The sequence below is a fragment of the Wyeomyia smithii genome, chromosome 2 (assembly GCF_029784165.1).
Source record: "Wyeomyia smithii strain HCP4-BCI-WySm-NY-G18 chromosome 2, ASM2978416v1, whole genome shotgun sequence".
Classification (NCBI taxonomy): Eukaryota; Metazoa; Arthropoda; class Insecta; order Diptera; family Culicidae; genus Wyeomyia; species Wyeomyia smithii.
Window position 1 is genome coordinate 99,504,199 of NC_073695.1, and position 27,272 is coordinate 99,531,470.

At 41.1% G+C, this 27,272-nt stretch overlaps 1 protein-coding gene across 4 annotated transcripts in view; it reads right to left on the reverse strand.

Moving 5' to 3' along the window:
• Positions 1 to 27,272, reverse strand: part of LOC129720744 (uncharacterized protein DDB_G0275275) — a 385,619-nt gene that overhangs the window by 345,991 nt on the left and 12,356 nt on the right. For 3 of the 4 annotated variants that reach the window (XM_055672416.1, XM_055672414.1, XM_055672417.1), the window contains exon 1: positions 19,502 to 20,806. The exons of the other annotated variant lie outside the window; for it this stretch is intronic. The gene's annotated coding sequence lies outside the window, so the exon portion shown is untranslated. Of the gene's footprint in view, positions 1 to 19,501; positions 20,807 to 27,272 lie in introns of those variants that run through there. 4 annotated transcript variants of the gene reach the window in all.

Consider the following 27,272-nt stretch of genomic DNA (forward strand, 5'->3'; position numbering starts at 1 on the left):
GGGGAGTCTAGAAAGAGGAAAAATATTTCCTCTCCTAAACTTCCCAGAAAAGGTCCTAAGATTTCTCAAAGTGAAATGAAAGTTACAAACAAACCAAACAGTGCTGCGGAAAAACCGAAGCAAACTCCTCCTGGGCTGGCAAATTTAAAGTCCCAGAAGGAGTTCCCAGCACTGCCAGGAACATCTAAAACCCCAGTTGCTCCTTTTACACTCCCAGTTGATGAAACAAACTCTGGATTAGTGAAATTTTCTGACATTGTGGACTGGATTTTTGAAACTTTCAATGTACCCGATCCAATTAAAATTTTTCTTACAGCATTCCTCCCAACAGTTAGATCATTTTTGAAGCAGTTGACTGCCCAATGGCCTCTCCTTGCAGCGATTGTATCCTTCGATGCCTAATTCAACTGCGTATATGAAGGATTCTATCTCTGTCTTACAGTGGAATTGTAGAAGTATTTTACCAAAAATTGATTCGTTTAAAGTTTTGATAAATAAAAACAAATGCGATGCATTTTCCCTTTGTGAAACTTGGCTTACTTCAAATATTGATCTCAACTTCCATGATTTTAATATTATTCGCCTTGATCGAGACACCCCATATGGAGGAGTACTTTTAGGGATTAAAAAGTGCTATTCTTTCTATCGTATTAACCTCCCCTCGATTCCAGGCATCGAAGTTGTCGCATGTCAAATGACAATACAAGGTAAAGAGCTTTGTATTGCCTCAATATATATTCCCCCCAGAGCACAGGTTGGGCAACGGCTGCTCTTTGATTTAATAGAACTTCTTCCCTCGCCACGTTTGATTTTGGGAGACTTCAACTCTCATGGTGTGGCTTGGGGTTCCCCTTACAATGATAACCGCTCCTCTTTAATCTATAACCTTTGCGATGACTTCGACATGACTATTTTAAACAACGGTGAAATGACACGTATCCCGAAACCTCCAGCGCGCCCAAGCGCTTTGGATCTATCCTTATGTTCGACGTCGCTACGGTTGGATTGCACATGGAAGGTAATCCTCGATCCTCACGGTAGCGACCATCTGCCTATTCTTATTTCATTTACTAATGGGTCAACTCGCATGCGACCAATTGACATTCCGTATGACCTCACACGAAATGTCGATTGGAAGTTATACGAGGAAATGATTTCAAAAGCGGTCGAGTCGATTCAACATCATCCACCACTTGAAGAATACAATCTCCTCGCGGGCTTGATTTTCGACGCCGCGATGCAAGCCCAAACGAAGAAATATCTCGGCGTAACGATCAAAGAACGGCCTCCCACTCCGTGGTGGGACCAAGAGTGCTCCGATGTCTACACGCAAAGATCCGACGCGTTTAAGGCCTTCCAGACGGGAGGTATACCTGGCGACTATTTACGGTATTCGGAGCTTGATACCAAGCTTAAAAGCTTGGCTAAAGCAAAGAAACGTGGATATTGGCGTCGGTTCGTGAACGAGACGTCGAGGGAGACATCGATGAGCACTCTTTGGAACACAGCCCGAAGAATGCGGAATCGCGTAACAGTCAACGAAAGCGAGGAGTCTTCAAGTAGGTGGATATTTGATTTTGCCAGGAAAGTATGTCCGGACTCTGTTCCTGAGCAAAATATTGTTCGCGATGCGTCTCCGGGCCACGACGCGATAGAATCACCTTTTACGATGGCAGAATTTTCAGTTGCCCTCCTGTCCTGTAACAATAACGCGCCTGGATTAGATAGAATCAAATTCAACTTGTTGAAGAATCTACCCGGCAATGCCAAGAGGCGCTTGTTGAACTTGTTCAATAAGTTCCTGGAGCAAAACATTGTACCGCAGGATTGGAGGCAAGTGAAGGTGATCGCCATCCAAAAACCAGGGAAACCAGCTTCTAATCACAACTCTTATAGGCCGATTGCAATGCTATCCTGTATCCGGAAATTGATGGAAAAAATGATACTCCGTCGTTTAGACCACTGGGTCGAATCAAATGGTCTACTATCAGAAACTCAATTTGGCTTCCGCCGTGCCAAAGGGACGAATGATTGTCTTGCGTTGCTTTCAACAGATATTCAGCTGGCGTATGCTCGTAAAGAACAAATGGCGTCTGCGTTCTTGGACATTAAGGGGGCTTTTGATTCCGTTTCTATTGACATTCTTTCGGGTAAACTTCACCGACAAGGATTTTCTCCAATTTTGAACAATTTTTTGCACAATTTGTTGTCCGAAAAGCACATGCATTTTACGCATGGCGATTTGGCAACTTTTCGCATTAGCTACATGGGTCTTCCCCAGGGCTCATGTTTAAGCCCTCTTCTTTACAACTTTTATGTAAATGACATCGACGAATGTCTGGCAAATTCATGCACGATAAGACAACTTGCAGACGACAGTGTAATCTCTGTTACAGGAGCCAAAGCTGCCGATTTGCAAGGACCATTGCAAGATACCTTGGACAATTTGTCTGCTTGGGCTTTACAGCTAGGTATCGAATTCTCTCCGGAGAAGACTGAGATAGTAGTTTTTTCTAGGAAGCATGAACCTGCTCAGCTTCAAACACAATTAATGGGTAAAACGATTTCTCAGGTTTTGGTACACAAATATCTTGGTGTCTGGTTCGACTCTAAAGGCACCTGGGGTTGTCACGTGAGGTATCTGATGAAAAAATGTCAACAAAGAGTGAATTTTCTTCGTACAATAGCCGGACAATGGTGGGGAGCCCATCCAGGAGACCTTATAAGGCTTTACCAAACAACGATATTGTCTGTTATTGAATACGGGTGTTTCTGCTTCCGCTCCGCAGCAAACACACATTTGATCAAACTGGAGCGAATACAATATCGTTGTTTGCGTATCGCCTTAGGTTGCATGCAGTCGACCCATACGATGAGTTTGGAGGTTTTAGCTGGAGTACTACCATTGAAAAACCGCTTCTGGAGCCTGTCTTCTCGTATTCTAATCAAATGTGAGGTCTTGAACCGTCCCGTGATTGAAAATTTTGAAAGGTTAATCGAACTTAATTCTCAAACCCGTTTTATGACATTGTATTTCAATCACATGTCCCAAAATATTAACCCTTCTTCGAATATTCCAAATCGTGTCGACTTATCAAATACTTCTGATTCTACTGTGTTTTTCGATACATCCATGATAGAAGAAACTCGTGGAATCCCGGATCATTTACGCGTGCAGCAGATCCCTAAAATTTTTTCCAATAAATATCGAAACATCAACTGCGACAATATGTACTACACTGACGGATCACTTCTTGATGGGTCCACTGGCTTCGGTATCTTCAATAACAATTTAACCGTCTCCCATAAGCTCGATAATCCTGCTTCTGTTTACGTCGCAGAATTAGCTGCAATTCAGTACACCCTAGGGATTATCGAAAAAATGCCCACGGACCATTATTTCATCTTTACGGACAGTCTCAGTTCCATTGAGGCTCTCCGATCGATGAAAGATGTTAAGCACTCTCCGTATTTCCTGGGGAAAATACGGGAACATCTGAGTGCTTTATCCGAAAAATCTACTCAGATTACCTTAGCGTGGGTCCCTTCTCACTGCTCGATACCGGGTAATGAGAAAGCGGACTCTTTGGCTAAGGTGGGCGCAACAAACGGTGATATTTATGAAAGACCAATTGCCTTTAATGAATTTTTCGCACTTGTACGTCAGAATACGATCATCAGTTGGCAAAATGCTTGGACCAGAGGGGAATTGGGAAGGTGGTTACATTCCATAATCCCCAAAGTATCGACGAACCCGTGGTTCAAGGGGTTGGATGTAGGTCGGGATTTCATTTGCGTGATGTCCCGGCTTATGTCCAATCACTATAGATTTGACGCGCTCCTCCGTCGTGTTGGGCTCGGGGAAAGTGGTATCTGTGCCTGTGGTGAAGGTTATCACGACATAGAGCATGTGGTTTGGTCATGCCCTGTACACCGTGACGCCAGGTCTAAATTGATAGCTTCCCTGCAGGCCGAGGGTAGACAGCCGGCTGTTCCTGTTCGTGATGTCTTGGCGAGCCGTGACCTATCCTACATGTCCCTTATATACGTTTTCCTGAAATCCATCCATGCCCCAGTCTAGTCCCGTTCCCCTCCGTCTACACCCAACAAAACGACAAGAACACGTTTGAACCTTAAGCACAAAACCAGCAACCAGACCCCGCACAATAGAACCAGGACCCAAGGACTACGAGCCTCTGTCCCAACTCACGACATCGTGGCTCAGCAGAACGAATCCATACATGCCATTCGACGATTATCAGACGACCATTGAACAACAAAACACTGATTGGAAATCCCATGCTAGTTTTAAGTTAGACTTAATTTCAGCTCGTAGTCGGCAGCGAGGATAAAAAATTTGCTTTAGTTTTTAAGTCATCAGATATAATTGGCGCCGTTAAACATTAAATTGTATTTGTGCCGTGTCAAATAAATGTTATGTGAAGAAAAAAAAAAAAAAAAACTGCAACGATTAATTTATTTGGTAGTAGAACGATAGCGTTAAAGTTTGAATAATTTATTTTCAACTTGACAAATAAATTTATTCATTTACTTACAATTACATTCACTGTATTACGAAAACAGCTTGTATACATATACCATGGAACGGGGTGAAATTGATCAATTTTTATAACAATTGCTAATTAACTAGCTTCATGTACATTTTTCCCGAAATAGTATAATTTTAAAACAAGTACTGATATGTGCTCCAGTAAACCTCTATGGCTATTGGTAAAATTTCTATCGTCTACTTCATGGAATAAATTCGATAATTCTATAAGATACTATGTGGTAAATTGGGGTGAAATTGATCACCATTGAAATCCATAAACTTTTTTGGCAATGTGCTTTTTTTCGATATGCTAAAGATAAATGATGATTTCTGTACTGAAAAATATCATTTACAGCTAGTTTAAAAACGAAAATAACGATATTTAATTTTTTTTTTGTTTATTATGGTTCACGAGCTGCTTGCTGCTAAATTTGCTCTTATTTGATCATCGTTAGACCGATTTCAATTCGTTTCGTTGCAAAAGCTCAAAAACTAGCTCTGAAATTAAAATCTTTGTGGTTTCCTGCGAATTCATCAGTATTTCATTAATGGTATGGAATGATCGTTGTTGAAAATTACATTTTTTGAGCTTTTATCAAACTTTACTAACTTCTCAAAATTTAACGTAATTAACCCTCAACTAAGATTACTTTAAGTAAATTCAATACTTTTTTTTTTGTTATTTGGAAACTTGTTTGATCAAATTTGATTGAGTTTTGACTGAATTAGAAGAATTTTTCGAAAATATGAAAAATTGCACCGGGCATGCAAGGGTTTACTTTGACAGGTTTGTGAATCATGCAAAAGTTGCGTTTAAGGACACGTTAACATTGCCTAGTGTTGTAAGAGCAATATCTTTCGATTAGTATTTTTTATCACGAATTTTCAGGTGATCAATTTCACCCCACTGATCAATTTCACCCCATTCCACGGTACTATTTGTTAAGGTGAAAGTAATAAATATCATCTAACAATGTTGAAATGTGAATAAAGATTCTAAAAAGATCTCAAAAAATGCAAAAACTTTCGCCGGCTTTTCCTTCCCTCACGCTAAATTCTAGATGGCAGTTATAACTGCTGATACTTGGAAGGGTAACGGACAAAAATTGGTAATGAAGAGTAGTGGAATCTATACATAGGCAAGGGTTAAAGTAACTAACTACGGTGACAAAAGTAACCTTCCTTTCCGTTTACTGTCGTTAGAGATGCAGGGGTAAACTCGGTTTGTGGCAACAATGATTGTAATACTTCCTTCTTTCCTTCCCTAACGATCGTAAGAACGTAGCTTGCGCTGTAATCGGTTCTTTGAAAGCGGAAGCTACTGAGTTGTTGTACATTGAAGATTTTAAATTAATACCAAATTAATCATCTTAAGGTGGTTGTTTGTGCAACTTAACTAGCTCAAATCCATCACGGAGGAGCAACTACGAAATGTTCAAGCTCAAGCAGCAGCATTCCTATTTTTTCTTGATTGCACACGAATAGGAATCGTGTACCGCAGAAATGGTAGACGATGAGAGATCAGCGGCTGCCTAGTTCACATGTGCTGTACGGTTCTGTTGCCTTTATCAGCATGTTTTCTTCCGGGATATCAGTTATTTCAGTTCCAACAGTCATCTGTGCTAGGCATGTTTGCATGGTACGTGATTGTTGTTTGCGGAAATTTGTCCATCAAAGTTTGCAACATCTTTCTCCACTGGGCGACAAAATAATGATGATAACTATCGCATTACGGAAGCGTCCAACATTTTATCTATTTCACAACATATCGGTTATTGTTATCATGTGGTTAAGCTGTTGTTACCGTTTGAAATCTAACGGAACATACAGTGATAGGCATAAATAAAAGCCCACCTTGAGAATTTAGAAACATTTCCCGATTTCTGGACTTTTATAAAAAAATCTGCAGCCGTTATTCCACACGATTGTTTGTAATTTATCACTTTTTCAGATAATTAACGAGTTTTGCCATTTTTGTTGGATTTTGTTTACTCCATTACATGACTTCTTGAATGTGTGCAAAAATGCGTTGACAAAAATAAAAGCCCACTCCCAAAAAATTATATGAAAATCATTGGAAACCTTTGAGTAACTCGTCGTTTTCACATGTTATGACAGCTAGGGCTGTGCGATATTATTCACAATCACTCAGTGGTCCAGTTGATGCGATATAAACAAAGTGTTGTTTACATTGGCACATAAAAGTCGATTTTTGTTGTTTGCACAAAGAGTTTTCATCAAAATTAAAATGGGTGGGAAAAAAATCAGCATGCAAGTCCAAAATCTAGTAGATCACGATCATTTCGCAGCGGAAGATTGCAGAGAAGTTTGGAATAAGCCGGAGATCAGTCTGTAAAATTGTGCAGAAGCATAATACTTACGGTTCGCTTGCTGACAGATCCCGAAGAGGCCGTCGTCGGAAGACCGATAGCTGGACGGATCAACGAATCATCCGGGAAGTGAAGAAATCTCCAAAAATATCGATAAAAGTGATTTAGGAAAACCTCTCGTTGGCTGTTTCGACTAGAACCGAACGCCGTAGACTAGCTGAGCATGGAATAAAGAGCAAATTCACAAAAAAACAAATAACGTTCCGCAATCCTACATCATTCTTTCGCCACAATCTTACATGCCGCTTCTTGTTGAAAAGTTAAAATTTCGATTCATCAGTCCAAAGTACTTTTTTCCAAAAGTCTTTGGTTTTGTTCCCATGTTTCCGGGCAAATTCCAACCGTTTCAATTCATTTTTCTTGCTAATGAATAGACGTTTTTTTGTGAATCTGCTCTTGAGTTCATGCTCAACTAATCTGCGGCGTATGGTTCTAGCCGAAACCGCCAACGAGAGGTTTTCCTGAATCACTTTGACCAATATTTTTGGAGATTTCTTCACTTCCCGGATGATTCGTTGATCCGTCCAGCTATCGGTCTTCCGACGACGACCTCTTCGGGATCTGTCAGCAAGCGAACCGTAAGTATTATGCTTCTGCACAATTTTACAGACTGCTCTCCGGCTTATTACGAACTTCTCTGCAATCTTCCGCTGCGAAATGATCGTGATCTACTAGATTTTGGACTTTCATGCTGATTTTTTCCCCACCCATTTTAATTTTGATGAAAACTCTTTGTGCAAACAACAAAAATCGACTTTTATGTGCCAATGTGAACAACACTTTGTTTATATCGCATCAACTGGACCACTGAGTGATTGTAAATAATATCGCACAGCCCTAGCTGTCATAACATGTGAAAACGACGAGTTACTCAAAGATTTCCAATGATTTCCATATATTTTTTTGGGAGTGGGCTTTTATTTTTGTCAATGCATTTTTGCACACATTCAAGAAGTCATGTAATGGAGTAAACAAAATCCAACAAAAATGACAAAACTCGTTAATTATCTGAAAAAGTGATAAATAACAAACAAATGGGATCTTGTCCGGTTGACATGCATGGTATCCTCCTCAATATGTGAGAGCAACAGAATGAATACTTACCGTTTACTTCTTGACCAGCATAAGAGCTGCGTGTGGCAGTTTTTAGCACTACACTTTTCTTTCAGTTTTGTGCTGTGTCTCTGTTGCTCACAGAGAAACTAAAACACTTGCTGCTTACACCACAGCTAAGCGAAAGAAGAGTGGTGAATTACTCTAGAGAGAATACACAGAAAAACACCGCGAAGTAAACTGCTGAGATCAACTCGATAGAATTCAAAAAGCAAACATGTGTGACGGGCGACTGGATTTTTGGCTAATATCCAATATGTTTCTACCTGTGGCATGTTCACGAACCAGTGTATTATTACTGTACTTTGTTTTGGCTAATTTTCGAAAGTGTGTTGTAGCCTTGCGGTTACCGGAGACAGGTAGGTGAGCCCTTGCATCAAATTTGACTTTTTTACGAAAAATATTTGATGCAACAAGAATTTATTTGTTGTGCTGCGTAACCCAATTATCAAAACGCGTGACTGTTTCCTCCTGTCATAAATCTTTAAATTCTTAAAATTGCTATTTAGCTCTTTGATTAGAAGTAATATTAAAGAGAAGATACAGATTTAATTAAGGATTTGATGAGAAAAAATAGGAAAGTGGATAATATTTTCCTTATATTGTTACATTATTGCACGAAACAATTGTCTCGTCGTCTTTTTCGTTTATAATTGAAATAACGGCTGCTGCGTTGAAAATACGTAGGGGGCCATCCACATACCACGTGGACAGCTTTGGGGGGGAGGGGTCTGTGTGATGTCCACGGTCCATACAAATTTTTTAGAATGTATATGGGCAGTTGTCCACTGTCCACGTGGTTTGTGGATGGCCCCTAACAAGTTTTATACAAATTGCTTATAGGTAGACAAAACATCGTAGATCTATTGTGAGATATGCCAGGGTGTCTGCTGTATCCCGCACTTCTATTACTAATAACACCGCTATTGAGAAGTGGCATGCTTATTATTATTGTTTATCAGTGCTTGTGTGTAATGTCTCTTCCTTTTACCCGCTTACTGTTCTACTATACCGATGCTTGTTCCTCTTGCCAAATATCACCAATTATAATTCCCTGGAGATAAGCGTAGTGCGTCCTTCTTGCCAGCTTTATTATTAAGAGGGACTTATGTATTGTTAAGAGAAAGTCACGCAAAGGTGTTATAGATTTCAGCGTAAAGGAAGAGTAAGTGGTGGGGAGCCTGAGAATGAACTCATACTTCAAAGTCCAGTTTTGACATCGAATGACCTGATTCTACTAAGATTCGAGCTCACGACCATTTGCTTGACAAAGCGGACTCTGTAACCTTGCGGCTACGCAGCTCCCGAACTCACGCAGCTCGAGAACTTAGTACAACATCACTTTTTTCTGGTTTAAATTAGTTTATTTGACACGGCACGATACATTTTCTGTTTTACTGAGCCAAGTACAATTCGTATTAATTCTACGTTAGCAGGGAAAAGAGGGAAGCCTTTTCTTTATTCTCGCGGCCGACTACGAGCTAGTGGGGATTTAAGGTGAGAGGAGGGGAGATACAATTTTGACTTAAAACTGTTTTGGAACTTTGTTTTTCAACTGGTAGAGCAATTGTATTCTTGTTTTTGTGGGTTCAAAATATTTGTGTAAGCATAGATGCGGGCTCTTCGTTTCCGTGTCTTCAGCATAGCATATTTGTATCCTTAATCTGACAAATAGACAAAGAAAATTTTAAATTTTAATGTCAGCGTTTTTCAGAAAGCAGTATAGCTGTGTCATGTACTGGAGATCACCGCTTCCCAGAATGTCTCTAACGGGTACGTTCGGTTGTTTTCCTCGGGCCCGAAGGGAATCTATAAGCTCGGACCTAACACCACAGTATTCGGTACACGACCAAACAACATTCTCGATGTCATGGTAGCCATCGCCACAAACGCAGTGATTACTGTCTACAAGCCCTATACGAAAGAGATGCGTGTTTAACGTGTAGTGATTGGACATAAGTCTGGACATCACGCGAATGAAGTCCCGACCGACATCCAACCCCTTGAACCATGCTTTCGTCGATACCTTAGGAAAAATGGAATGTAGCCACCGTCCCAGTTCATCTGAGTTCCATGATGATTGCCAACTGTTGAGTGTTCTCTGACGCAAAATGCTATAAAATTCATCATAAGCAATTGGTCTTTCATAAATATCGCCATCAATAGCACCCACCTTAGCAAAAGAGTCAGCCTTTTCATTACCCGGAATCGAGCAATGAGAAGGGACCGACGTACACGGGAGCAGGAGCATCGAGTTTGTAGGAGGCGGTAAAATTTTCGTGGAAAACACCGAAGCCAGTGGACTCATCTAGATTAGATCCGTCAGTGTAAAACCTTTTATCATAACTAACATGTTTAAACTTATTCGAAAAAATCTTAGGGATCTCTTGGGGTCGCAATTGATCCGGGATACCAGAAATGTCTTGTTTCATGGTGGTGTCGAAGAATATAGCATTATTAGAAGTATCTAAAAGTGCGACATTGGAGGAATCGTATGAAGAAGGATTAATATCTTGAGCCATATAGTCAAAATATAAAGTCATAAATCTGGATTGAGATTGAAGGTCGACCAACCTCTCGAAATTTTCAATTACTAATGGGTTCATAACTGTGCATCGAATTAGCAACCGGTAAGAGAGATTCCAAAAACGATGTTTCAACGGAAGAATACCCGCTAACACTTCAAGACTCATCGTATGGGTCGACTGCATGCAACCCAAGGCAATACGCAAACAACGATATTGTATTCTCTCTAATTTTATAATGTGCGCGTTCGCGGCGGGGCGAAAGCAGAAACAGCCGTACTCAAGAACTGACAATATCGTTGTTTGGTAAAGCCTTAGAAGGTCTCCTGGGTGGGCTCCCCACCAGGTTCCGGTAATCGTACGAAGAAAATTAATCCTCTGTTGGCATTTTCGTGTCAGATACCTAATATGACAAGCCCAGGTGCATTTAGAGTCGAACCAGACCCCGAGATATTCAGCGACTAAAACCTGAGAGATCGTTTTACCCGTTAGTAGGAGCTGCAGCTGAGCTGGGTTATGCTTCCTAGAAAAAACGACCAACTCAGTTTTCTCCGGAGAGAATTCGATACCCAGCTTAAGAGCCCATTCAGACAAATTGTCTAAGGTATCTTGCAATGGTCCTTGCAGATCGCTAGCCTCGCTACCAGTAATGGATACAACGCTATCGTCTGCAAGTTGCCTTAGCGTGCATGAATTTGCAAGACATTCATCGATGTCATTGACGTAAAAATTATATAGGAGAGGACTTAAACATGAGCCCTGGGGAAGGCCCATGTAACTAATTCGGGAAGTTGTCGAATCGCCATGTGAGAAATACATATGCTTTTCTGACAACAAATTGAGCAAAAAGTTATTCAGATTTAGTGAAAGTCCCTGCGAATGAAGTTTCGCGCTTAAAACTTCTACAGAGACAGAGTTAAAAGCCCCCTTAATATCCAAGAACGCAGAAGCCATTTGCTCTTTTCGAGCAAATGCGAGTTGAATTTCAGTAGAAAGCAACGCTAGGCAATCGTTCGTCCCTTTGCCCCGGCGAAAGACAAATTGAGTATCTGAAAGTAAACCGTTTGTTTCGACCCATTTGTCTAACCGTAAGAGGATCATTTTCTCCATTAATTTCCGGAGGCAAGAGAGCATCGCAATCGGCCTATATGAATTGTGATCAGAGGCAGGTTTCCCGGGTTTCCGAATAGCAATGACTTTTACCTCCCTCCAGTCATGCGGAACAATATTTAGCTCAAGAAACTTGTTGAACAAATTCAACAAGCGTCTTTTTGCAGAGTCGGGTAGATTCTTCAACAGGTTGAATTTTATTCTATCTAACCCTGGAGCCTTATTGTTGCACGACAGGAGAGCCATTGAAAATTCCAACATCGAAAATGGAGGCTCTTCCGTAGTTACTATAAACGCGTCGCGAAAGGTTTTCTGTTCCGGTAAAGAATCCGGACAGACCTTTTTGGCAAAATCGAGTATCCAGCGATCTGAATACTCCTCACACTCATTCGAAACGTCACGGTTCCGCATGCGCCTGGCGGTATCCCAAAGAGTGCTCATCGCTGTTTCCCTCGACAACGCGTTTACGAACCGCCGCCAGTACCCGCGTTTTTTCGCCTTTACTAAGCTCTTCATCTGCCTGCCCAGTGCCTCGTACTTTCGTAGTAGGTTGACAGTGCCGTACTCCCGGTAGTCCTTATACGCCGCGGACCTTCGGGCGTACAGCTCAGAGCACTCTTTGTCCCACCATTTGTTGGGAGGGCGTTGTCTAATCGTTACCCCGGGTATCGGTTTCGTCTGAGCTTGCGTCGCGGCGTCGATTATCAAACCAGCTAAGAACGCGTATTCTTCCTCCGGAGGAAGTTCCTCGTGAGTCTCGATAGATTCCGCTGTAATAGACTCATAACGCTTCCAATCAATATTACGTGTAAGGTCGTAGGAAATATTGATTGGGTTCGGGGGAGTTGAACCATTAGCAATTGATATAACGATTGGAAGATGATCACTACCGTGGGGATCGTTGATTACTTTCCACTGGCAATCTAACGCAAGTGATGTCGAGCAGAGGGATAGGTCAAGCACGCTTTCACGTGCTGGAGGATTAGGTACACGTGTCGCTTCCCCAGTATTCAAAAGTGTCATATTGAAGTCGTCGATCAAGTTACAAATTAAAGAAGATCGGTTGTCGTCGTACAGCGACCCCCATAGCGAACAGTGCGAGTTAAAATCTCCCAAAATCAAAAAAGGTGCGGGAAGCAATTCTGCTATATCAAGGAGTTGCTTCTGTTCAATCCGCGCGGATGGGGGAATATATAACGAAACAAGGCAAAGGTCTTTTCCATTCATATTCGTTTGAATGGCAACAACTTCAATATTCGAGATCGAGGGGAGGTCGATTCTGAAAAAAGAATAGCACTTTTTGATCCCTAAAAGTACCCCTCCACCGTGTGAGTCTCGATCTCGACGAATGATGTTAAAATCGTGGAAATTAAGTTGGTCATTTGAATTGAGAAAAGTTTCACAAAGCGCGAACGCATCACAATTGTATGTGTTTATCAAATGTGAAAATAAATCAAATTTGGGGATGATACTTCTGCAGTTCCACTGTAACACAGTGACAAAATTCCTAACCTCTTTCAACGTATTAGTCATCGAAAGATACGATAGCTGAAATGAGGGGCCAAGTTGCTGTGAGTTGCTTCGAAAAGGTTTTCACTGTTGGGAGAAGGGCAAGAAGAATGTTTTGAAGGGGATCTGGTACACAACATCACTTATATAACATAATTTTATGGTTTTTTCCAAAAGTCTGCCATAGATTTTGAGGCGATTCTTTTATATAATGTTTTCTACTGCATTTTACAATCAGAGTGTAACAGAAGATGCGTTATCAGATTTTCTTATAGAGGTTCGATCAGAAAAAATTAAAGATATTCATTTAAAAATTTTTTTAGACAAGAGTTATTCCAAAAACAATTATTATGACACCTAGCAAACACATCGTATATTTCCACCGAAATCGGTTTCTCATGAATTACATTCTTTTTCAATAGTTCTTCCCCTGCTAACTAATGATAATTGTTCAGTGCGAGGACATAAACGATCTTTTTCTCGATTTCTCGTGCCAATAAACCGACTATGAACTGCAACCAGGTGACGAATGGTTTCATCTCTTCCGGAACCGGTAATTTCATTTGTCATGCGAACGATAGTGGTAAAAAAAGAGCAATTATGCTAAACGTGCTAAAAAATTTTACCACCCGGCCCCTGTTGCTGCGATGGTGTAGCGACGGTTATCGTCATCGTTACCAAACTCATTTCTACAAACGCACACTCAGTGCATGTAAGCGGTAAGGTCTCGTTCGACACGCTGCTGGCAGTCAAGGTTCGCCTCAGCGGTCGATCGTTGACCGAACAAAGATCACGTTCGGCGAATGTGTAACCCAAAAACAGTCGTTTTGTGTCAGGTGCAACACCGTTTCAGTTTGACACGTTCGGTTGCAGTCGCGATAGTTTGTCAGTTCGCGTATGATTAGCACATCTGGTGCTGAACTGTTTTTTCCCAGCATGTGACGTGAAATTGTTGGTGTTTTGACTTCTTCGAATAGCTGGCTACCGTTGCTCGTCTTCCGTTGGCAGCGGTTTATTACTGATCATGCGGGCTGACGAATTGAGGTCATTCGTGGCTTCCGGGCATCTAGAATGAGGTTTAAATTCCGCGAATATGCACATATATTTTTCCGAGTATAACGAAAAACAAAGAGACGAGTTTCGGTCCGCTAGGTTGCACAAATAATTCTCATTAATTTCAGAGAGAAATAATTGGCATCTTTTTCAACCACAACCATTACCAAATTTAGCGAAGGACCAGTTATACTGTTTCTCTTTATAAACACAGCATTCGAAAGGTCAATAAATATTCTTTAAGCGAACCCTGTTTGAATCGGCCCCATTCATGGCCATTTGGGTTGCTTTTTCGCAAAATGCCTGGGGCACTGTGGATGTCAGTTTTGGATTATTAATGTCTGGCTCTACACAGTTAGTGGCAACCCACGGGCGGCGAGCAAACGGCGTTGTCACATGCCACCTGATCGGCAACGCTTCGAGACCCATGCTCCATGCCAACAATCGGCATCAGGCGGCGGTTGATGGTTCGAGTCGAAAACGGTGACCTACTCTGGCAGCCAAATAAGTTCAAATCCGAGCGTTTAAACCGGTGGTTAGGGTCGAGCTAGTAAAAACACTGCGGGTTCGGTGGTAATGCGAGTAAACGGAACGCGGGTCCTTGCGGTTAATTACCATCTAGCGCCAAGTAGTGTATACGAGAGCAGTACCCCCATTGAATGGCGTTTGCGTTCGTTGGTGTAACGTGGATCTTCATGCAAAAGCAATAAAAGAAATATCAAGTTCGTTCGATCTGGTATAATTTAAATGGAATGTTTTGTGGAACAAAACTTTTGCTTTGATAGAGGAGCTTTTTATTTTGTCTGTTGTCATTAATGTACAATTGGAAAGGCAGTGCATTGATTTCAGTGTTAACTCATTAGGAAAAAGAAGCGTGTCAACACATTATTTCGTGTTGTTTGTGAAAACAAACCACAGTTAGCTGTAGACTAAATAACTGGCACGTGTGTCAGTCAAATATGGGTGAAAATAAACAACATGGCTGATATCAACATTGTGACTGAATGCTAGGTTGCGAAAAATTTGTTCAGTCACGGTTTTTTGAAGCAACCATGTAAGTAATTGTAAAAAATGTATCACTTTTTAGTCGTTATTGAGAAATTCATTTTTCAGTAGTGTTATAACTTGATCGAGAATACATCAATTATTAAATAATAGTTGAATTTATTTATTTGCTTTAGGTACCGTAACTACTTTAATAATTGATTGTTATAATTGATTTAATTAGACGGTTTGCCATATTTAATCATTCAATATTGTTTGCATACTGCAGATCGTATTTATTTCCCACGAGCGGCTTGAGCTGTCCAACAGGTCGGTCTCGTTTCCGGTTGTTTGAATGGATTAGCCTATGTTTGCCTATAGCTTTAAAGTGTTTTCGACAGCACGTCTTTTAATGACTACCTGCCGGTTAGCGGCGGTTTCACATCAGTTTTTTCAATACTGCTTATTTAAATTTTAAATTTGGTTATAGGTACTTTTTAGCTTTTTTTCGTTCCTGAAATGACTGGGCAAAAAAAGAACTCGTGCAAAAAGTGTTCGTGGCATATGCCATCGATTGTAGAGAAGTTCAAATATTTTCTCCACTACATGAAAATGCTTCTAAAACTGTTTTAATGATTTTTCCCTATAGCCAATGAACCAGCAATTAAGTTGGTTGCAGGATTATTTCTCTTTTTTAGACAAGTAGATTTAAGTTGAAAGCAAACACATCTTGACAATTCCTGCTACAAATCTTTAATTGTGTTGGAGAGCCATCTTTTGTGATTGGCCACACAAAATAATCAGTTGACTACATTTTATATAATACTTAAGCTACAAGCAAACCATTCTACCACTTCTGGCTATTATAACTTTGTAATAATTTGGGTATTATACTACATTGCATTAGAATGCGGTAGAAAATCTATTGAAGTTGTATGATACTCTGTGTAGTTCTTTCCCGCATCCTGTTCCATCGACTGAGGTCGTTGCAGGAAACCTTTGTTGGCGAATACCAATGTGGTTTTCGAGGGGGGCGCTCCATCATGGACCAAATGTTTACCTTGCGCAACTTGCACACTAACCATCTGTGGCTGGTAAACGGCTGGATAATGCGTACCATCGGGGCCAAGTGCGCCTACTGGAATAAAATAAACCCCACATGTGGTCCTTAGCCTCTTATCCAGCCACTCCTATCCCGACCTCCACGCGGTGCCGGCTGTGATACGAGCAACCAAGGGAAGATCGGGTAACCAACCCCGGTGGGAACTTGGTCGTATGCTGACAGGGAAGGAGGGCTCTTTTGAGTTTCCGAGCGTCTGACCTCCATGTTACGAGCGGCTTAAAACGGCGTCTGTACTCCAGGTTAGGGGCGGCCGATTACCGTCCTCGTGTCAACGTGGGACTCTAAACAGTGTTGTGCACGATGGTCCTCCGGCGAGACAGGGGGTTGTTGCGCAGGCCTTAAAAGCCGCCACTGTAATATACTCACAAGTAATGAACGAGGAACAAAGAAATTCGGACTGGAACAATCGGCACAGACCCATGCAACGAAAACGGACTAACGATTGGAAACTCGGGACATGGAACTGCCGATCTCTCAATTTCCAAGGGAGCACACGAGTGCTTTCCGAAGTATTGAAATCCCGCAGATTCGACGTCGTAGCGCTGCAGGAGGTGTGCTGGAAGGGCTCAACGGTACGTACGTTCCGGGATGGTCATGCCATTTACCAGAGCTGCGGCAACACGCATGAGCTGGGGACAGCTTTTATAGTGTTGGGCAAGATGCGGAAACGGGTGATTGGGTGGTGGCCAATCAGTCTTCGAATGTGCAGGTTGAGAATCAAGGGCCGTTTCTTCAACATCAGCATCATAAACGTGCACAGCCCTCACCTCGGAAGTACCGAAGACGACAAAGATGAATCCTACGCGCAGTTGGAGCTTGAGTACGACCGCTGCTCAAAGCATGATATCAAGATCGTCATCGGGGATTTCAACGCTCGAGTCGGCCAGGAGGAAGAATACAGACCGGTGATTGGAAGGTTCAGCGCGCACTAGCTGACCAACGAAATGGGCCCAAGTCTCATCGACTTTGCCGCCTCCAAGAACATGGCCGTGCGTAGTACCTGCTTCCAGCACAACCTCCTACACAAGTACACCTGGAGGTCACCAAATCAGACAGAAACACAGATCGACCACGTTCTGATTGACTGTCGGCACTTCTCAGATATCATCGACGTGAGATCCTATAGGAGAGCTAACGTCGACTCGGACCACAACCTGGTGATGGTTAAGATGCACCCAAAACTCTCCGTTGTTAACAACATTCGGTACCGACGCCCGCCTCGGTTAGATCTCGCGCGAATGAAGCATCCTAACGTCGCCGAAAACAACGCGCATTCGCTCGAAGCTGCATTGCCGAAAGAGGACTAGCTGGAGGAAGCTCCTATCGAGGACTGTTGGAACAACATCAGAACAGCCTTCAACAGCGTAGCGGAGAACGTCATCGGGCATGTGGGACGAACCCAACGAAAAGAGTGGTTTGACGGCGAATGTAGGAGGATGATGGATGAGGAGAACGCTGCGCGGGCGGCGAAGATGCGCAGTGCCACTCGTCAGAGCGTGAAAAGACATAGACAGAAGAAGATGCAGCGAACCCAAATCTTCCAGGAGAAACAGCGCCGTCTGGAGGAGGAGGAGTTTGCAGAGCTTGAACAGCTGCATCACTTTCAGGAAACGCGAAAGTTTTATCAGAAGCTCAACGCATCCCGTAGAGGCTTTGTGCCGCGAGCCGAAATGTGCCGGGATAAAGATGGTAGTATTCTGACGGACGATCGTGAGGTGACCGAATGGTGAAAGCAGCACTTCGACGAACACCTGAATGGCGCCCAGGCAGGAGACCATGGCGGCGGAGAAAGCGATCCCGCCGGTGTGACAAATGTAGAAGACGTGCCAGCCCCAACAATAGGCGAAGTTAAAGATGCCATCAAGCAGCTAAAAAACAATAAATCGGCTGGCAAGGATGGCCTCGAAGCGGAGCTTATAAAGATGGGCCCGGAAAAGCTGGCCATTTGTTTGCACCGGCTGATTGCAAGGATTTGGGATACAAAACAGCCACCGGAGGAATGGAAGGATGGAGTTATCTGTCCCATCTACAAGAATGGCGACAAACTGGACTGTGGGAACTATCGTGCGATCACCGTCTTGAATGCCGCCTACAAAGTGCACCCCTAGCCAACAGATTTGTGGGAAGTTATCAGGCCGGGTTCGTGGAAAGACGGTCTACGACGGACCAAATCTTCACCATACGGCAAATCCTCCCGAAATGCAGTGAATACAGAACCCCCAAGCACCACCTATTCATTGACTTTAAAGCCGCGTATGACACTATCGACCGAAAAGAGCTATGGAAGGTCATGGACGAAAACGGCTTTCCGGGGAAGCTGATTAGACTACGGTGGATGGGACGCAGTGCTGTGTGCGGATTTCGGGTGGATTGTCGGGTCTATTGAATCCGGCAGGGAGCTTCGACAGGGTGATGGTCTTTCTTGCCTGCTATTTTATATTGCGCTACAGGGTGTAATGAATCGAGCGGATATCAACACGCGGGGTACGATTTCCAACAAATCCGGTCAATTCGTTTGCTTTGCTGATGACATGGACATTGTCGGCAGAACAACCGCGGCGGTGGCAGAACAGTACACCAGACTAAAACGCGAAGCAGCGAGGATTGGGTTGCAGTTAAATGCGTCTAAAACGAAGTCAATGCTAGTCGGCGGAACCGAAGCCGACCGCCATCGGTTAGGTAGTAGCATTACGATCGACGGCGATGAGTTCGAGTTAGTCGACAAATTTGTCTATCTTGGCTCACTGGTAATCGAGGACAATGATACCAGCCGTGAGATCCGGAGGCGTATTATCAGCGGAAGTCGTGCCTACTATGGGCTCCACAAGCAATTGCGGTCGAACAGACTAAAAGCCCAGTTACACACACGGCGTAATGACGCCTTCTCCGTACAAAAAAAAAAGGCGTGATGGCGATCAGTAGTATGAAATTATTATAATCAAAAACATGCATCATGTCATTTGAGGAATAATTCATCTAAAAATTCCAATAGAAACATTAACCAAACAGCATAAAACTAATGTATCGCTAACAAAAATCCTGAAAACTACACAACCTTCTTCAACCTACATGTATCGCAAACGCCGGGTGCCAAAGCACAGATCAACACCTTCTACTATGATCAAGCTGTCGCAACACTTACCCAATCAGATAATTAACACACAATCCATCGTTAGCTTTGAACTTCAGGCAGTTGTTTTTATTCAACGCTGTTGGATGGAGACAGCGAAACACAGACAAAACTTCGCTTCGAATCGGTAGCGAGGGTCGAAGCTGAAAACACAAACCACACTAGTCCACACAATATTTTCCTCACTGCTGTAATCTGTCACTCTATTGTATGTGTGTACCGTTGATTAGCCGTGGCCAGGAAAATTCCTTCGGTATCTCTCGAGCAATAAACAACAACACCTTCTCTGATCTTCACAATCGCACAAAAACTGTTTCGCAACTTTCGATTTTCAATCTCTTTCCGGCGATGTTTCGCCTCCACAACGCATATGGGTAATAACCGTGCGAGGCAGTGCAATAAAAAGAAGTACTTCAGAACAACATCCGTCTTCAACTGCGTTCATAATTTATTGACTTGTCGATTCTCATTAGCATATTCCATCCAATGTGTAATGGTGTGTGTGCGCGGAGGCTAGCCACGAAGCATCTTCTGAGCTTCCTCTCCAGTGCAAGTCACCCACTTGGAACCACCAGCACGGGTCGATGAGTAGGCTTATCCGTGCCTGGACCTCTAGCAGGAACCACAACCACAATAACAACAACAACAACCTGACCGGCTCAAGTAACAAACCGCCAATCACACTTCTACTTGCTGCCCAAGCGCATGGCTCTTCATCGCAGTAAAACACACCAAAAAAATACAGTTCACTTCACGTCACAGTGATGAAACTCGTTTTTGTTATCTTCCTGAACCTTCTTTACTGTGTGGCTAGCCCGAAAAGATCATCTTAAGTCGAAGGCGAAAAACTCGCCAAAATAATCGAAAACTTCGATGCGTATCGAAGGGGTAGAATTAACAATTAACAATGACAAGAGAACCGAGAAACGAAGAAAAATTACACCTACTGGGGTTACTTGTATCAAGTCAATATCTTTCATTCAGCCTCTCGAATTCGTCTTCGGCTTGATTGCGCTCGATACGGTCAATGCGCGCACGGGAGTCACGTTACATAAGGTCACCTCTGGTGGCTTAGCTCACTCTAACTAGGGCGCTTGCTGTAGAGATTGCACTTTTAGGTTCTCCGAGAACCGGATCCACCGTTTTCCCCGCAGAACACAAGTCACAGTTGAATCAACCATCAATCACAAACTGTTTACCAATTCAAAGTAAGTGAACTGAAACTCTGACCGCGCGCGCGGCATCCAAAGCACACGGGGCACCAGCGTTCGAACACAACACCACTCGCTCGAAAGTCACCAGGCGGACTGACGGACTAGCTGCCAGGCAGGTTTCGCTTTCGCTTGCAATCTTCTCCCTAGCTGTTCCTCTCAAAAGCGCACGCTGTTCGCGTGAATAGCAGAACGCGGCGACCACGGCGGCGCGGAGGCTCCATGCGCGTGTGAATGCAATACCCTTAACCATGTGGCGCATTTTGTCGTCGCCAGCAAATACAGCAAGACCAGCAGTACGGGAGAGCCAGCATGTCGAAGCTGGCAGCCGATATCGTCGCGTTGCATGCTCTTAAGAGAAACGTACAGACGGAGCGAAATCAAGGTTCACGCTCGCAATCTGAGCACATTAAATTGTTTGCCTTTTGTTGGCCGTTGGCTAAAGATAATAGTGAAAATTGGTGTACAACTCCCATGGGATGGGGACGGACGCTTGGTAAACGCTTTGGAATTCTAATATTGTGAGATAGCGTTCATGGAGTTGGCGACACATTCAAATTCCAGTCAGATTTTGCAAGTTTGATGGCATCAGTACTTTAAGCAAGTTTGTAAACTTGGAATTAAAAAAAATGCGCAGTTTTTGAAAAAAGTCAAAAAACCTTCTTCTTTTTGTCTAAAAATGGTACTCTTAAACTATAGGATTCATACAGATTACTTAAATGAGTTAAATTATTTAAATTTGTTTAAAAAAACGTGCTTTTTACTTATAAACAATTTTACATTTACAGCAAAAAATTATATATGTACTCAAATTGCCTTTATTGCTCTTTATATTTCCTATTATTTTACTGGTTGTCTATACAAAATCCTAAAAATCGTCTAAACAACAACACCATTTCTGATCTTCACAATTGCACTTTCTCGGAAGAAGTTTTTTCAACAACTTTTTTAATACCCGCACTAAAACCAGATATTCGAAAATGTCCATTAATACTTATGACCTTGTTTCTGTTTTTTGTTCGTCTTGTTATGTTTCCCTAGTAGATTTCCTTTTCTAATTTAAAGTTCTGCTCAAGTTTACCACTGAAATTATTCTCCAGCGATCCATTCCCATAATGTTTATCATTAAAATTTAACAAAGCTCAACTTTCCCTTTATTGATTTAATCTTTAAAGATCCTACTGTTTCTGAATAAGAAAATCGAAAAAATCAGAAATAAGTTTGGCCCTTTTCAAGAAGACGACTATATATTTTAAGTTTAAGGTAAGTATTACTTAAATTCCCAATGTTTCGAACCTCAGGAAAATCACTGGTATCTGACAAGATGTTGCCAACGGCAGAGTGAATTGATAAGAAATCTCTCTATGTATAGGTATGAGTAGCAAAAAAAGATATAAAATGTGAAACTCTGGCTGTTTTTTTTTGTCATAGAGATCGCAATCAGACAGATACTGCTGATCGCAATTTTAGGTAAGTTAACAAAGCACGTAAGTTTGCCGAAACAGCACCATTATTCCATGTTTTGCAGCATTAAGACATTAGTGCCATGTTTGGATGGTGCGCGCACAATCATCATTTTATTATGCGGTGAAAAACCACAGTTACCGAGCTGATTCGTTCTATTCATAGAACTTTTCATTTACTTTTTCTCACGGATGTCTTCACACGTTCAGCAAGAACGGTACATAGTTTGTGCCAAACGATTTCCACATTTCAACCACGTCAGAATTGGGACTAGTGAAAAATAGTTATGGCTCGCCTTTTCAAGGCAAAACAAAGCTATGAAAAGCAGTTATAACAGTGGAAAATGGAGCACAAAGATAAAAAGTCATTTAGGTGAGATACAGAATTCAGGTGAGCAGAAATGTGGAGAAAGCCGGCTGTTTAAAGTATTCATTAGACCTAATTATATCTCATTAATTTAAAGCAAGACGTTCGCATATCTAATAGAAAGAAGACAATCGATAGAATCAAAACTATCTACGGATTACCAGGAATAGATTATCATAGCATTACAGCATCAACTAGAAATGTTAATGTTTTTAACAAATCAATCATTTTTGATCACACATTGAGAAAAGTAATGCTTACAATTTGATGTTGGTGTTCGTACATGTGTTGTTTGCCGGTAGCCCTCCCCAGCTGAGATTGACTTTCCATTATTCATCGCCATTCTCGAGCGCTTTGCTGGCTGTCTGCCGGTTGTTTTCAGTCTCCTTCTCCGCTCACAGCACTGTTCGCGCTCTGAGTATGAATGCGCTGTCGTATTGTGTATCGTTTGTTGTAGCGCAACATGTTTCATACTACTGTTCACCTTGAGTTAGTGCTCTGATGTTACTGATGAAATCGCGTTGAATGCTAGTATGGATAGAGATTCGAAAGACTTGTATGCGTTGTGGTGGGATGGGAACTTCTTGGAGACGAATGAATGTTAGAGTATTAACCAAAAATGCACTACAAATGAACTATTTTTGGTATAGTTTGCTGATAGATGAAAAACATTATTGTTTTCAATATTTGTTTTATTTCGACATATTATATTCGGTGGCCATTCGAGCCTGTTTAAATATTCCACAATTTCGACTTAACCTTCGCATAATGAGCTTTCTAAGCATGTTGATAACCATGAGCGCCATGCAGCTTTTGTTAACATTCTTATTTTCTTCAGCATTGATTTTTGATAAATTCAATAACGTATAATTTTCCCGAATCGTGATTGTGATTCACCTTAATTACCCTTTTAAAATCTTATCTTTTTACTGGAAAAAATAATAAATTTCTATTACTGTATTCTAAAGTACATCTCCTTGAAATCCTTCTCCAATTTTTTTATTAAAATTTAAGCAATACTTAACGAGAAAGTTACAGCGTTTAAAGCACACCGTGTGAACTTGAAACTTCTTAAGAAAACATTTTAGGATAATCACGTTCAAGATTATCTCTAAATGTTTTTTTTTTCAGAAAACTCGACTCTTTGAGCTGTTTTTTGCTATTTAAATGATTTTGTAACATCTTAAACTGTTTTCTTCATTTTTTCGATGTTTCAATTTAAAAAAAATCGAGGAACTCCGCTAATAGATAATATTTATTTATAAATGAATGCTTTGTTACCATCAAATTATAACTGTACTGTAAGAAATAAAAAATCGGCGTGTACTGCCGTTCTACGCATATTTGTCCCATGTTCCAAATCATGCAAACGAGAAAAATGTTGTTAAAGTTTTAAAGTACTTTTACGCATTGCGTCAATGTGACAAACGCAATTATGGGCTTCTAACAGTTTTACCTTGCAATAGACTGTTATCAATAAATCTAGTTGAAGGTTTTTCGATTTAACACTCTTTTCCATAAAAATACCCACTGGGACAATAATGCCGAGAAATTTGCCTTCCAATATGTAATTTCTACGCATATCAGTCCCACCACGTGCATTCGATGTTTCCCAATACAAAGTTCGTACTGGAGATACAAGGCTGTTTAACCTTTCACGAAAATGATCACGTTAATCTTGTTGTCTTTATGTGCAAGTGATGATAGTCGAGATGAAAGTTTAGTTAATTGAATTAGTATCAGATGACTTACCATTACAAAAGGGAATTGTTTTATAGATTGCCCTTTCCTATCATATTTGAACGTTGTTGGGCTTTCACCATTTTGGCTACACACTAAAGACAGTTCTTACAACTTCCAATTAGTATGAATTTCATGCGTTTATCTTTTTTTATGCTCGAAAAGGAAGAGCATTCAGATTACAAACCAGCAGATATGGCTTAGTTATCCCTAACAAAGATATGAGCGTACCGCATTTAAATAAAGAAGCAAACCTGTAATGTACCAAACGTTGTTAGGAGAAGTCTTTAGTGCTCTGTAGCCCTTCCCAAGTTATAAATGTGGAAATTAGTTGTTAGTGGGATGAATAAGAATATAAAAAATCTAGTGGGACAAATATGTGTAGAAAATCATCGATGGGACAAAGAGACTTGGTATAGTTTTTCAAGATTTTCGGAACAAACAATGTTATTTTTAAAAGTTTTTCAAAAATATATGTGAAAATAGACTCATTGGTGATAAAAAACGAAAATCGACCAAAAGTAACTTGGGACAACTATGCGTAGAACGGCAGTGTACTTTTTAACTCTCTTATTTTTTTAATACAAAGAGGGTAGTAATTAAAATTGTTGCCGTCATAAACCCGTTTTGCAAAATATTTATATTAATTTTAATAAATCAAGATACATATTAACATTCTTTTTTCGACAACTAAGTATACTTTTAAACATAATTCAGTATACTTTTAAACATAATTCAGTTTTGGATTTTGATCTTTGATTTTACTATTATCGTTCGATTTTTTTCCTTGTTGCTCGATTTCATTCATATTAAATATTGAATAATCAAAGAATATTAAATCTTCTAAAATTCCTCAAAATTTCTGTTTTCAATAAACAGAAGTCACCACAAAATTTAAAGTTCTAAGAGTATATTGCTACCTAGGGCCGGATTTTGGTACGGGGAGGGGGGAGGGGGTGTGGAGGTTGCCTCGGCAGATATTTTTTGTACTGGTTTTATTGTTATACTATCTTCAAAAGAAATTTAGTATTTTCACTTTTCCCTTATTAAACGGTATTTGCCCATTTGAGGTGGTTTTTGGATATCGAATTTAACAGCTTGAAATTCAAAGTGCCGTCTGAAGTAATTTTACTAACAAACGTCTGATTAAATGTTTTGCGGTAAAACTCATACAAGCGATGTATTATTTTGTTTGCTAATGAACATAATTTTTTTTTTTTTGACGTTGGACTAACGTCTATATCGAAGTTAGGCACCTGAATTTGATAATCTAGTAATTCAACCGGGGAAAACCAGGGAAAAGTGGTCAGGTTTTGAGCGCTTATATATCAGTCATTTCTTTTCAGAATTTCGAGGTTTTGGCATCAACCGATCAGAAATTCTTTTACGGTTGAATTTATGTAACAAAAATAACCTATTGTTCGAGATACACTATTGAAAAATTGATAAATCACATCGATTGTCTAAATCATACCGAGCAACCAATCACCACCTCTCTTCACAAGCACAGTCGACACTAACGGATACAACCGATCTGACTTCGTAAACAGTCTCACAGCTTTCAACCAATAACGAGCTCGCTTTCGGTAGCTGCAACAGGTGTTTCAACACCGTTTTAAAATGCTTCTTTTATCATTACCACTGAACAGATTCTAAACACCAATGGCTTGATTGATGGGGGAAATATTGCGCAAGATTGTCATATAATAATTTAAATATGTTTTCGATACTAAACTAGTTAAAAGTTGTGTCAAAAGTCGTGCACATTCAACCAATCACAAGCTCGCTTCTTGTTTGCTCGCGGATGGATTTTTGCTTTGGGCTATATAATAGCCTGTGTCGTCTCATAGCAGTCATCAGTTAACAAGTGAAAGGCCACCAGGCCGGTCTTGTATAATCAGCAGCGGTGGCTGATTCCAGCGGCCAAACTGAGCTGCAGCAGAACCAGAGCGGTGGTATCAGGCAGCAGCGGCGGAGGTAGTGGGAAGCTGCATTTCTTCATTCAGTTCGGTGCTCCTTCGATCTGAGTTGGACCCCACCAGCGGTAATCTAATTCAGATATCGTTGGGTGAAAACGTTGGGTTTGTGTGCAGTGTGCACATATAGCGTATGTGCATCTGTATTGCTATGACATTTGCGATGATAGGGATGGCGCTGTTGCGTGTGTATGGCTAGCTATAGCGTGTGTAAGACACTAGCATGTGTAGCATATTATGGCTATTGCGTGTATATCTTCAGCGTGTGTACGGATAGTTATAGCTTGTGTGTGGATAGCTGCTGCGTGTGTAATGATTAGTTATAGCGTATGTATGGATAGTAATAGCACATGGTTGGATAGCTTATGCGTGTGTATAGATAGTTGTATCGGATGTATGGAAAGGAATAGCGTGTGTATGGATAGCTATAGCTACAGCGTGTGTATGAATAGTTTTAACGCGTGTTTAGATAGTTATAGCGTGTGTGTGAATAACTATAGCGGGTGTTTATCGAAGATTATTATTGTCATTGAAAATATTAAAACGTCTTAACGAACACAGTTGTGAATTTGATTTTACAGCAGCGATTTTAACTTCTTCAGCCAGTCTTTATTCATCGAGGAAAAATAACTACCTATGAATGATCAACCTTTATTTACTAGAAATTTGATTTAGATCAAAACGGGCTCTTTTGAGTATCATAAGTTATTGGTAAAAGAGTTGCAAGTTTTCTCAATGAGCATTCATTAAATTTTCGTTTTTGTTTCTCGGTGCGCGGTTTTGATTTTGTTTCTCGCACACAGAGAAAGAAACAAACTTGTCGCTATCGTGAAAAATAACAAAACAATTAGAAATGCTCTAAATCACAACTGAAGAAGTTAAGATATTTTCCTGTCACTCGCCCAAACCTTGATAACAACTACCGAAAAACGTGTGATTGAGCTCTTGCTATATTGAGTTATTGAACCAAACGTTTTTTTTTCAAATACATGAAGTTATATGCTGGGCTGGAACTAACCTAGCATG